The sequence below is a fragment of the Salmo salar genome, chromosome ssa01 (assembly GCF_905237065.1).
Source record: "Salmo salar chromosome ssa01, Ssal_v3.1, whole genome shotgun sequence".
NCBI lineage: Eukaryota > Metazoa > Chordata > Actinopteri > Salmoniformes > Salmonidae > Salmo > Salmo salar.
Window position 1 is genome coordinate 88,771,509 of NC_059442.1, and position 12,599 is coordinate 88,784,107.

At 43.3% G+C, this 12,599-nt stretch overlaps 1 protein-coding gene across 4 annotated transcripts in view; it reads left to right on the top strand.

The window, feature by feature from the left end:
- The window catches only part of LOC106609547 (sorting nexin-29), a 156,613-nt gene that overhangs the window by 61,765 nt on the left and 82,249 nt on the right, over positions 1–12,599 (top strand). The window lies entirely within an intron of this gene.

The following is a 12,599-nucleotide window of genomic DNA, read 5'->3' on the forward strand; positions in this document are numbered from 1 at the left end:
TGGGAGGTGTGGGTCAGGTAGTTAATGACAGGGTTGTGAGGTGTGGGTCTGGTAGTTAATGACGGGGTTGGGAGATGTGGGTCAGGTAGTTAATGACGGGGTTGGGAGGTGTGGGTCAGGTAGTTAATGACAGGGTTGGGAGATGTGGGTCAGGTAGTTAATGACGGGGTTGGGAGGTGTGGGTCTGGTAGTTAATGACGGGGTTGGGAGATGTGGGTCAGGTAGTTAATGACGGGGTTGGGAGGTGTGGGTCTGGTAGTTAATGATGGGGTTGGGAGATGTGGGTCAGGTAGTTAATGACAGGGTTGGGAGGTGTGGGTCAGGTAGTTAATGACAGGGTTGGGAGATGTGGGTCAGGTAGTTAATGACAGGGTTGGGAGATGTGGGTCAGGTAGTTAATGACAGGGTTGGGAGATGTGGGTCTGGTAGTTAATGACGGGGTTGGGAGATGTGGGTCAGGTAGTTAATAACAGGGTTGGGAGGTGTGGGTCAGGTAGTTAATGACAGGGTTGGGAGATGTGGGTCAGGTAGTTAATGACGGGGTTGGGAGGTGTGGGTCTGGTAGTTAATGACGGGGTTGGGAGGTGTGGGTCTGGTAGTTAATGACGGGGTTGGGAGGTGTGGGTCTGGTAGTTAATGACGGGGTTGGGAGGTGTGGGTCAGGTAGTTAATGACGGGGTTGGGAGGTGTGGGTCAGGTAGTCCATCCCCTCTGTTGTTCAGACCGAACACTGCTGATTGAAAGAACTGAGTTCCCTGATGATCCTTTGGTAACTGACAGGTCTATGATGCAACACAGGTTGTCGAACTAGACTGTATAACGTACTTTTCCCCCACAGATGACTACATATACACCACATCACTAAAAGTATGTAGACACCTGCTTATCGAACATCTCATCCAAAATCATGGGCATTAATATGGAGTTGGTCCCCCTTTGCTGCTATAACAGCCTCCACTCTTCTGGGAAGGCTTTCCACTAGATGTTGGAACATTACTGCGGGGACTTGCTTCCATTCAGCCACTAGCATTAGTGAGGTCGGGCACTGATGTTGGGTGATTAGACCTGGCTCGCAGTCGGCGTTCTAACTCATCCCAAAGGTGTTCGATGGGGTTGAGCTCAGGGCTCTGTGCAGGGCAGTCAAGTTTTTCCACACCGATCTTGACAAACCATTTCTGTATGGACATCGTTTTGCGCACGGGGGCATTGTCATGCTGAAACAGGAAAGATCCTTCCACAAACTGTTGCCACAAAGTTAGACACACAGAATTGTCTAGAATGTCATTGCATGCTGTAGATTTAAGATTTCCCTTCACTGGAACTAAAGGGCCTAGCCCGAACCATGAAAAACAGCCTCAGACCATTATTCCTCCTCCACCAACCTTTACAGTTGGCACTATGCATTCGGGCAGGTAGCGTTCTCCTAGCATCCGCCAAACCCAGATTCGTCCGTCGGACTGGCAGATGGTGAAGCATGATTAATCACTTCAGAGAACATAGCTTTACACCACTCCAGCCGACGCTTGGCATTGCGCATTGGTGGCTTGTGTGCGGCTGCTCGGCCAAGGAAACCCATTTCATGAAGCTTCCGACGAACAGAGGCAGTTTGGAACTCCGTAGTGAGTGGTGCAACTGAGGACAGACGATTTTTACGCGGTACGCACTTCTGCATTCTGCGGTCCTGTATTGTGAGCTTGTGTGGCCTACCACTTCACGGCTGAGCCGTTGTTGCTCCTAGACGTTTCCACTTCAAAATAACAGCACTTATAGTTGACCGGGCGAGCTCTAGCAGGGCAGAAATTTGTTGATCTGCCTTTTTGGAAAGGTGGCATCCTATGACAGTGCCATGTTGAAAGTCACTGAGCTCTTCAGTATGGGCCATTTTACTGCCAATGTTTGTCTATGGAGATTGCATGGCTGTGTACTCAATTTTGTACACCTGTTAGCAACGGGTTTGGCTGAAATAGCCTAATCCACTAATTTGAAGGGGTGTCCACATACTTTTGTATATTTACTGTATCTGTGAGAGTGTAATGAAATGCGCAGCTGTGATTAAACATGTGCTTCATCATGTGATTCATAATCTGATAATATGAAACATGCTGTACATGTTACACTCCTAATATAGGTTACATCTGCTGGCTCTAGAAATGGGCTGGCTGTTCTATATTTCTATTTATTAATCAGTGATTTGTTGGTAAAATAGTTCTTATGTTTATGAATTTTTAAACCTGACATTTTGTTATGGTGTTATCAGTTTTAATTGAGTGTGTTTGATAGTCTGGCATGGAGCCAAGCTCTTTGGTTTATAAATCATGAAGGGTTGGATTAGAACAGATTTCTCATCAGAACAGGGATCATTTATTTGGTTTAACTGGATTCTGTTCATGTATTTCACACCATGTTCAGGGCCTTGCAGAATATCTGGAAAAAAGGTGTATTTTTTTAACTGGGATTATGAGAGAACTACTAAAAACTGAGACCAAATAATAAAGATACTGTATCTCAGTTGGAAAGAGTTCCATGGTGTGAAATGTTCAATTCCGCTCACAGACTCCCGCTGTGTTCACCAACAAAAAAAATTGCCATATGTTTCCACCGTGCCAGGAACAGAAAAAAAGTGAGTTTGGCTTCAAGTTCAAAAGCATTACTTGATATAGGACAGAAATCAAATCTCTGATTTGAAATATTCAACACTAGAAACTGGCTTATGAAATCCCTGTCGTCCTTTTGAAATGGGCTGCATTAATAATACACGTAATGGTGGTTGTAGGGAGAGTCAATGTTTTTATATTTACTTGTTTGTCTTTAGGCCGACCTCTTGACCTAATAGTCAGGCTGGATTTGAGTGACTAGCCTCTGGAGAGGGAGAACACCAAATCATGAGAGAACTAAAAGATAATTACTTGACACATTGGAAAGAATTAACCAAAAAACTGAGCAAACAAGAATGATATTTGGCCCTAAACAGAGAGTACACAGTGCCAGAGTGACCGACCCTAAATTAAGGAAAGCTTTGACTATGTACAGACATAGTGAGCATAGCCTTGCTTTTGAAAATGGCAGCCGTAGGCAGACCTGGCTCTCAAGAGAAGACAGGCTATGTGCACACTGCCCACAAAATGAGGTGGAAACTGAGCTGCACTTCCTAACCTCCTGCTCAATGTATGACCATATTAGAGAGACATATTTCCCTCAGATTACACACTCAAAGAAATAAAAAAACAACCCCAATTTTGATAAACTCCCATATCTACTGGATAAAATACCACAGTGTGCCATCACAGCAGCAAGATCTGTGACCTGTTGCCACAAGAAAAGGGCAGCTAGTGAAGAACAAACACCATTGTAAATACAACCCATATTTATGTTTGTTTATTTTCCCTTTTGTACTTCAACTATTTGCACATAATGACATTTCAAATGTATTTTATTCTTTTGGAACTTCTGTGAGTGTAATGTTTACTGTTAATATTAGTTTATTTCACTTTTGTTTATTATCTAGTTCACTTGCTTTGGCAATGTTAACATATGTTTCCCATGCCAATAAAGCCCCTTGAATTGAATTGAGAGAACAAATAAGAATAAATAGGGAGCGAGAACAAAGTAGAGGGAGCGAGAACAAAGTAGAGGGAGCGAGAACAAAGTAGAGGGAGCAGAATGAGTTAGGTACAGTATACCTGGATTTTTAGCTGTGGCAAAAGCAACGTTCCTTTCATCCTCGCAGTGAGAGAAGTCTGTGCCTGTGAAAGCTCCTTTCAGTATTTGTGTTAGTTTGAATATGAAACCCTGTTGGGCCAGCTGTTGATACCAGCACAACACTTCCTCAAACTTGAGTGGATAGTGAACGTGTGGCTGCCAACACAAGGCAGGAAATATGAAAGGGAAAGGGGGATTCCTTGTCAGTTGTACAACTGAATGCATTCAACTGAAATGTGTCTTCTGCATTTAACCCAACCCCTCTGAATCAGAAAGGCTGCTGTTGGAAAATAGGATCTTAATATACACTGAACAAAAATATAAATGCAACATTTGAAGTGTTGGTACCATGTTTCATGAGCTGAAATAAACAAATCCCAGAAATGTTCCATACACAAAAAAAGTGTATTTATCTCAAATGTTGTGCTCAAATTAGTTTACATCCATGTTAGTGAGCATTTCTCCTTTGCCAAGATAATCCATCCAACGGACAGATGTGGCATATCAAGAAGCTGATTAAACAGTATTATCATTACACAGGTGCACCTTGTGCTGGGGATAATTTCTGTCTGTCATAAAGCTCTTGTGGGGAAAAACTCATTCTGATTGGCTGGCCTTGGCTCCCCAGAGGGTGGGCCCATGCCCACCCATGCCTTCCAAGGACCACTAATGGCTGCACCCCTGCACAGTCATGTGAAATACATAGAGCAGTGTTACTCACTGTTCTTTGTAAGGCGGCCACTTTGGGTTGAGACAATCATTCAGAGGGCCACACAGATGTGTAATTTGTAGTACTTTTTCTCCAATATTGTCAATTGAGAGCAAATTCAGAATAATAGAGCACATGCAATTGATTTGATGTACAGCACATCACAAATATATAGACACATCAAATAGGCTACATCACATGTATAAGACCCATATATTAACGGTTACCTCTAGTTGGATGAGCGAAAATGTCCCTTCTGCTACTTGACTGAATTCATTCTAAATGTATATTATTTTGTTGCCATCCTTGTGAGCCAATCCAGTGTGTATTGCTCAGTCTGTTTCTCTGTTTTTGTTTCACAATGTTCATTGTTGAAAATGTTGCTTCACATGAGTAAGTGCTGACAAAAAATGCCAACTTTTGCACATACTGCTTCAGAAGTGGATACTCTGTGTCTGACACAAGGCTCCAGAAATGGGTAACACCTGATCTTAGTTCACCTTGCAATGTGTCATTTGCCTATAGTGCCACTATCTCAGTCTCTGGCACATGAAAGGGGTTCTCAATGAAATTTAAAAACTCCTTGTACTCCATAATATCCTTGAATCAAACTCCAACTTCAACTCTTCCAACACATGCACAAATGCATCATAGCTAAAATGTTGCAGTATGTCTGGGTTTGATGTGGTGTGACTGTTCGGAGTTTTGGGAAATTAACGAACTGTCTGTCATATGAACACTGTGGTGATTTTATTTTGAAATGCTGTGACCACATGCAGATTCACCGTGTTCAGGTGATGTCAGTTAAAAAAGCCAGCTTTAATATCCACTGTGGATCATCTAGCTCTGGCTCCACTCTCCCCCTGCTTACAACAAATTCACGGATTTGAGGGAGGAGAGAAATCTTTCCAACTCTCTACCACGAGACAGCCATCTTACCTCATTGTGAAATATCAAGTCGCCGTATTCTGTCTGGTATTCCTCCAACAACTCGCGGAATTGCCGGTGATTCAGTGCCATCGCAATAATAATGTTCACCATGCACACAACTTGCTGCATCACATTCTGTAAGTCTCAGTCTTTGAGTTTAGCCACAAGTGCTTCCTGATGAATGATACAATGAAACGTAACAAATCCAGGAATATACTCTCTTTCTCATCAGGCCTATGAGTCCCTTCTCCTTCCCTCGCATGTTTGGGGCGCCGTCAGTGCACACAGATGGCAGATTTGACTAGTCAATATTATTATCAGCAAAAAATGTAATAAGGGCTTTCAGAATATCCTCTCCTCGTGTTGGTCCCTGAAGGGGCAGTAAACATAAAAGCTCCTCTCTGAACGACTCGTTTTGAGGGAAGCGGACCCAAACACATAATTGGGAAATTACATCAGTGCTTTCGTCAAGCGCAATACTAAAACAGTTAAAAAACTTAGTCAGTTGCTTAGTGATGTCTTCTATGTGTCTTGTTATGGTTAGGTCTGAGAGTTGTAGTCCCTTATTTGCTTTAAAATAGCGTCCTTTGTGAACTCAGCATACAATATTTTGGCTGAGGCCAAAAAACATTCTTTGACAATCTCCACGTCTGTGTAGGCCTTCTTGTTTCTCGTGTAGGCCTTATTGTTTCTCGAGAGTATCCAAGCAATCTCATATGTTGCCTCTGTTGTTTTCTCTGCAACAGTGCTAGAACTGTCCATCATTTGTTGTTGTCCTTTGAGCTGTCCTTTTGAGTTGCGCTATTTTGTTGTTTCTGGGGTTGCTTTGTGGCAGATGTGTTTTGTCGAAGTGGGCAGGGTGTGACTGGAAATGTTGCTCTAAATGTTCTTGTTTAAAACAATTGACTGCCTTCTGACAAAGTGAGCTAGTCCTAATCATGCAGTACAAAAAATACTTGTCTGTCCATTTCTCTGAAACTTTGTGTTCTTCTTGAATCGACCGTATCCTTCTCTTAGCCACCGCAGCTGCATTAGTTACGTAAGCTAGCTGCATTTCCCCGCCGCCATCTTCCGGATTTTTCCTGGTTCTCCGGTGGTTGTTCGTTCATAAACTCAGCAAAAAAAGAAACGTCCCTTTTTCAGGACCCTGTCTTTCAAAGATATTTGTAAAAATCCAAATAACTTCACAGATCTTCATTGTAAAGGGTTTAAACACTATTTCCCATGCTTGTTCAATGAACCATAAACAATTAATGAACATGCACCTGTGGAACGGTCATTAAGACACTGATAGCTTACAGACGGTAGGCAATTAAAGTCAGTTATGAAAACCTAGGACACTAAAGAGGCCTTTCTACTGACTCTGAAAAACACCAAAAGACAGATGCCCAGGGTCCCTGCTCATCTGCATGAACGTGCCTTAGGCATGCTGCAAGGAGGCATGAGGACTGAGATGTGGCCAGGACAATAAATTGCAATGTCCGTACTATGAGATGCCTAAGGCAGCGCTACAGAGAGACAGGACGGACAGCTGATCATCCTCGTAGTGGCAGACCACGTGTAACCACACCTGCACAGGATCGGTACATCCGAACATCACACCTGCGGGACAGGTACAGGATGGCAACAACAACTGCCCGAGTTACACCAGGAACGCACAATCCCTCCATCAGTGCTCAGACTGTCCGCAATAGGCTGAGAGAGGCTGGACTTGGGGCTTGTAGGCCTGTTGTCTGGTGAGGACCTGCCTTACATCACCGGCAACAATGTCGTCTATGGGCTGAAACCTACTGTTGCTGGACCAGACAGGACTGGCAAAAAGTGTTCTTTACTGACGAGTCGCGGTTTTGTCTCACCAGAGGTGATGGTCGGATTCGTGTTCATCGTTGAAGGAATGAGCGTTACACCAAGGCCTGTACTCTGGAGCGGGATCGATTTGGAGGTGGAGGGTCCGTCATGGTCTTGGGCGGTGTGTCACAGCATCATCGGACTGAGCTTGTCATTGCAGGCACTCTCAACGCTGTGTGTTACAGGGAAGACATCCTCCTCCTTCCTGTGGTACCCTTCCTCCAGCCTCTTCCTGACATGACCCTCCAGCATGACAATGCCACCAGCCATACTGCTCGTTCTGTGTGTGATTTCCTGCAAGATAGGAATGTCAGTGTTCTGCCATGGCCAGCCTAGAGCCTGGATCTCAATCCCATTGAGCACATCTGGGACCTGTTGGATCAGAGGGAGAGGGCTAGGGCCATTCCCCCCAGAAATGTCCGGGAACTTGCAGGTGCCTTGATGGAAGAGTTGGCTAACATCTCACAGCAAGAACTGGCAAATCTGGTGCAGTCCATGAGGAGGAGATGCACTGCAGTACTTAATGCAGCTGGTGGCCACACCAGATACTGACTGTGACTTTTGATTTTGACGACCCCCCCCTTTGTTCAGGGACACATTATTCTATGTATGTTAGTCACATGTCTGTGGAACTTGTTCAGTTTGTCTGTTGTATTTTATGTTCATACAAATATTTACACATGTTAATTAAGTTTGCTGAAAATAAACGCAGTTGACAAAGGCTGTTTCTTTTTTTGCTGAGTTTAGCTGTCACGTTGTTCTTTAGCTCTTCCCCCTCATTTTCATTGTTATTATATTTACGTTTATTTGTTACAATAAATCGATCCATGTCGGCCAGTGATATGTGTTGGTCGCTGTAGCTGAGCAGTTGCATTCTATTTTGGCAAACGTTCTATTTCAGCCTTTCTGTTCAACAGCTGCGTTATACTGCCATCTGTCTGCCGTCCAGGGAACAATAGATATATTTTATGAAGTGATTCAGGCCTGCATTAAACACATTGAAATGAAATTGTATCATTGTTATGTATTATGAATGGAAAATAGGAAAATCACTGCGAGCCGCAAATTAAGGGCTCTCGGGCCGCATAGTGAGTACTACTGGAGGAGAGCCTAATGAATTTATTTAAAGTGAATGATTTCCTTATGTGAACTGTAACTCAGTAAAATTATTGAATGTTGCATTTATATTTTTTTTCAGTGTGTTTATTATGTAATCCACAAACTAGCATAGATCATTTAACAGACATGTCAAAGTAAATACCGAGACAGGTATTTAAAGAACTAACTATCCGGGATATGACAAATTAGCCTAAATACTCAGTAGTTTATCAACAGAATAGCTGGGTAGATTTCACAAACAGTGGAGTTTGTTAACCATATCTACTCTTAAAGTTGCTTTTGAAACTTTCCTGTCCTAGTGGTGTCTGGATGTGGGGTCCAAAATGATTGAAACCCTTGATAAAACTGAGCAATAATGACTGTAGAAAATAAATAATTCAAATACTGAGGTATATTGTATGTTTACAAATATTTTAAATTATTTTTATACTAATACAATTGCTCAGAAGAATCGATTTTGTTTAACAAAAAATAACATTTTTTCTCAGAAAGGTAGGCGTCAAAGTTATTGGAACCCTAAAGATTCTTATAAATAAAGTAGTCAAAAGTTTAGTATTTGATCCCATATTCCTAGCACGCAATGGGCTACATGATGCTTGTGACTACAAACTTGTTGGATGCATATGTTGTTTGTTTTGGTTGTTTCAGATTATTTTGTGCCCAATAGAAATGAATGGTAAATAATGTATTATGTCATTTTGGAGTCACTTTTATTGTAAATAAGGATATAATATGTTTCTAAACACTTCTACATTAATGTGGATGCTACCATCATTATGGATAATCCTGAATGAATCATGAATAATGATGAGTGAGAAAGTTAGGATCTCATCGTACTGCCAAGACACGCTAACCTCCCCTACTATTGGAAGTGTTTAGAAACATATTCTATTCTTATTGACAATAAAGTCACTGAAATGACTACATTTATTTACAGTTCATTTGTATTGGGCACAAAATAATCTGAAACACAGTCAAAACAAACTGTATTTGGTCCCATGCTAGAAATATGGGACCAAATGCTAAACTTTTGACTACTTTATTTATAAATATATTCCGGGGTGTCATTCAATTTGACCCCTACCTTTTTTGAGAGAAAAATACACTACATAGCCAAAAGTATGTGGACACACCTTCAAATGAGTGGATTCGGCAATTTCAGCCACACCCATTGCTGACAGGTGTATAAAATCGAGCACACAGCCATGCAATCTCCATAGACAAACATTGGCAGTAGAATGGCCTATACTGAAGAGCTCAGTGACTTTCAACGTGGCACCGTCATAGGATGCCACCTTTCCAACAAGTCAGTTGGCACATTTCTGTCCTGCTAGTGCTGCCCCAGTCAACTGTAAGTGCTGTTATTTTGAAGTGGAAACGTCTAGGAGCAACAACGGCTCAGCCGCGAAGTGGTAGCCCACACAAGCTCACAGAACGGGACCGCCGAGTGCTGAAGCTCGTACTGTGTAAAAGTCGGCAGTCCTCGGTTGCAACACTCACTACCGAGTTCCAAACTGCCTCTGGAAGCAACTTCAGCACAATAACTGTTCGTCGGAAGCGTCATGAAATGGATTTTCATGGCTAAGCAGCCGTACACAAGCCTAAGATCACCATGCGCAATGCCAAGCGTCATCTGGAATGGTGTAAAGCTCGCCACTATTGGACTCTGGAGCAGTGGGAAAGTGTTCTCTGGAGTGATGAATCAGGCTTCACCATCTGGCAGTCTGATGGACGAATCTGGGTTTGGCAGATACCAGGAGAACACTGCCTGCCCGAATGCATAGTGCCCACTGTAAAGTTTGGTGGAGGAGGAATAATGGTCTGGGGCTGTTTTTCATGGTTTGGGCTAGGCCCCTTAGTTCCAGTGAAGGGACATTTTTATGCTACAGCATACAATGACATTCTAGATGATTCTGTACTTCCAACTTTGTGTCAACAGTTTGGTGAAGGCCCTTTCCTGTTTCAGCATGACAATGCCCCCGTGCACAAAGCGAGGTCCTTACAGAAATGGTTTGTCGAGATCGGTGTGGAAGAACTTGACTGGCCTGCACAGAGCCCTGACCTCAACCCCATCGAACACCTTTGGGATGAATTGGAACGACAACTGCGAGCCAGGCCTAATCATCCAACATCAGTGCCCGACTTCACTAATGCTCTTGTGGCTGAATGGAAGCAAGTCCCCACAGCAATGTTCCAACATCTAGTGGAAAGCCTTTCCAGAAGAGTGGAGGGTGTTAAAGCAGCAAAGAATGGACCAACTCCATATTAATGCCCATGATTTTGGAATGAGATGTTTGATGAGCAGGTGTCCACATACGATTGCCCATATTGTGTAAGTATAAGTTGTTAAACAAAATCTTGCTCTAAGCAATTGTATTATTATAAAATAATTTCAAATTTTTTTTAAGCATACAATATAGCTCAGTATTTGAATTATTTATTTTATACAGTCATTATTGCTCATCTTTATCAAGGGTGTCAATCATTTCAATAATAGAAAACATTTCTTCTCCCACCATGATAATGAATGGATCGCTCCTGCCTACCATCCTGACGGCTCTGCTCTTCCTTTAACCCATAGGTGGCAGTGTTTCCATGACTCCATATGAACCCTGTCCTGTATGGTGAGGTGTGAAGCTGGGGAGCAGAGCAGCTCTCCCTAATGTAGATTTACCATAATGTCCTTGTAGGAAATGAGATTAATAGTGTTAGATAGTTTGGAAAGACTTCTTGCTCTGCTGCCGTGCAGTGACCTTGCTGTAGGGCCACCACGGACTGGAATAAACTTTTTCCTTTAACGAGTCCGACGAGAAGGATGTCCTGCTTTCACTGGAACAGGCCCAGATCCACGCCGTTTCCGTGAAGAAAAGACGCCGGAAAAGGGGACGCAGATCGGGGATCCTTCTGAGAAGCCGGAGGTCGAGCGAGTGAACTCCCAATGCCTTCCATTCTCTTTGCTAACGTGCAATCGTTAGAATATAAAACTGATTACCTGTTATTAAGATTATCCTACCAACGGGACATTAAAAACTGTAACATCTTATGTTTCACCGAGACATGGCTGAACGAAGAAATTGACAATATAGAGCTGGTGGGATTTTCCATGCACCGGCAGAACAGAGAAGCTACCTCTGGTAAGACGAGGGGTGGGGGTGTGTGTCTTTTTGTCAATAACAGCTGGTGCTCGATGTCTAATATTATGGAGGTTGCGAGGTATTGCTTGTTTGAGGTTGAGTACCTTATGATAAGTTGTCGGCCACACTATCTACCAAAGAGAGTTCTCATCTCTATTCGTAGCCATCTATTTACCACCACAAAGCGAAGCTGGCACTAAGACCGGTCTCAACCAACTCTATAAGGCCATAAGCAAAGAAGAAAATGCTCACCCAGAAGCGGCGCTCCTAGTGGCATGGGACTTGAATGCAGGCAAACTAAAATCAGTTTTAACACATTTTTACCAGCATGTCACATGTGCAACCAAGGGAAGAAAATCCTAGACCACCTTTACTCCACACACAGAGATGCATACAAAGCTCTCCCCCGCCCTCCATTTGGCAAATCTGACCACAATTCTATCCTCCTGATTCCTGCTTACAAGCAAAAACTAAAGCAGGAAGTACCAGTGACTCGCTCAATACGGAAGTGGTCAGATGACGCGAATGCTACACTACAGGACTGTTTTGCTAGCACAGACTGGAATATGTTCCGGGATTCATCCAATGGCATTGAGGAATACACCACCTCAATCAATGGCTTCATCAATTAGTGCTTCGAGACGTCGTCCCCATCGAGCTAAAGGCTAGAGCTGCTGCTTTCAAGGAGCGGGAGACTAATCCGGACGCTTATAAGAAATCCCGCTATGCCCTCAGGCAAACCATCAAACAAGCAAAGCGTCAATACAGGATTAAGATTAAATCCTACTACACTGGCTCTGACGCTCGTCGGGTGTGGCAGGGCTTGAAAACTATTACGGAAAGGGAAGCCTAGACGCGAGCTGCCCAGTGACGCGAGCCTACCAGACGAGCTATATGCCTTTTATGCTCACTTCAAGGCAAGCAACACTGAAGCATGCATGAGAGCACCAGCTGTTCTGTATGTCTGCATGATAATGCTCTCGGTAGCCGATGTGAGAAAGATTTTTAAACAGATCAACATTCACAAAGCCGCTGGGCCAGACGGATTACCAGGACGTGTACACAAAGCATGCGCGGACCAACTGTCAAGTGTCTTCACTGACATTTTCAACCTCTCCCTGACCGAGTCTATAATACCTACATGTTTCAAGCAGACCACC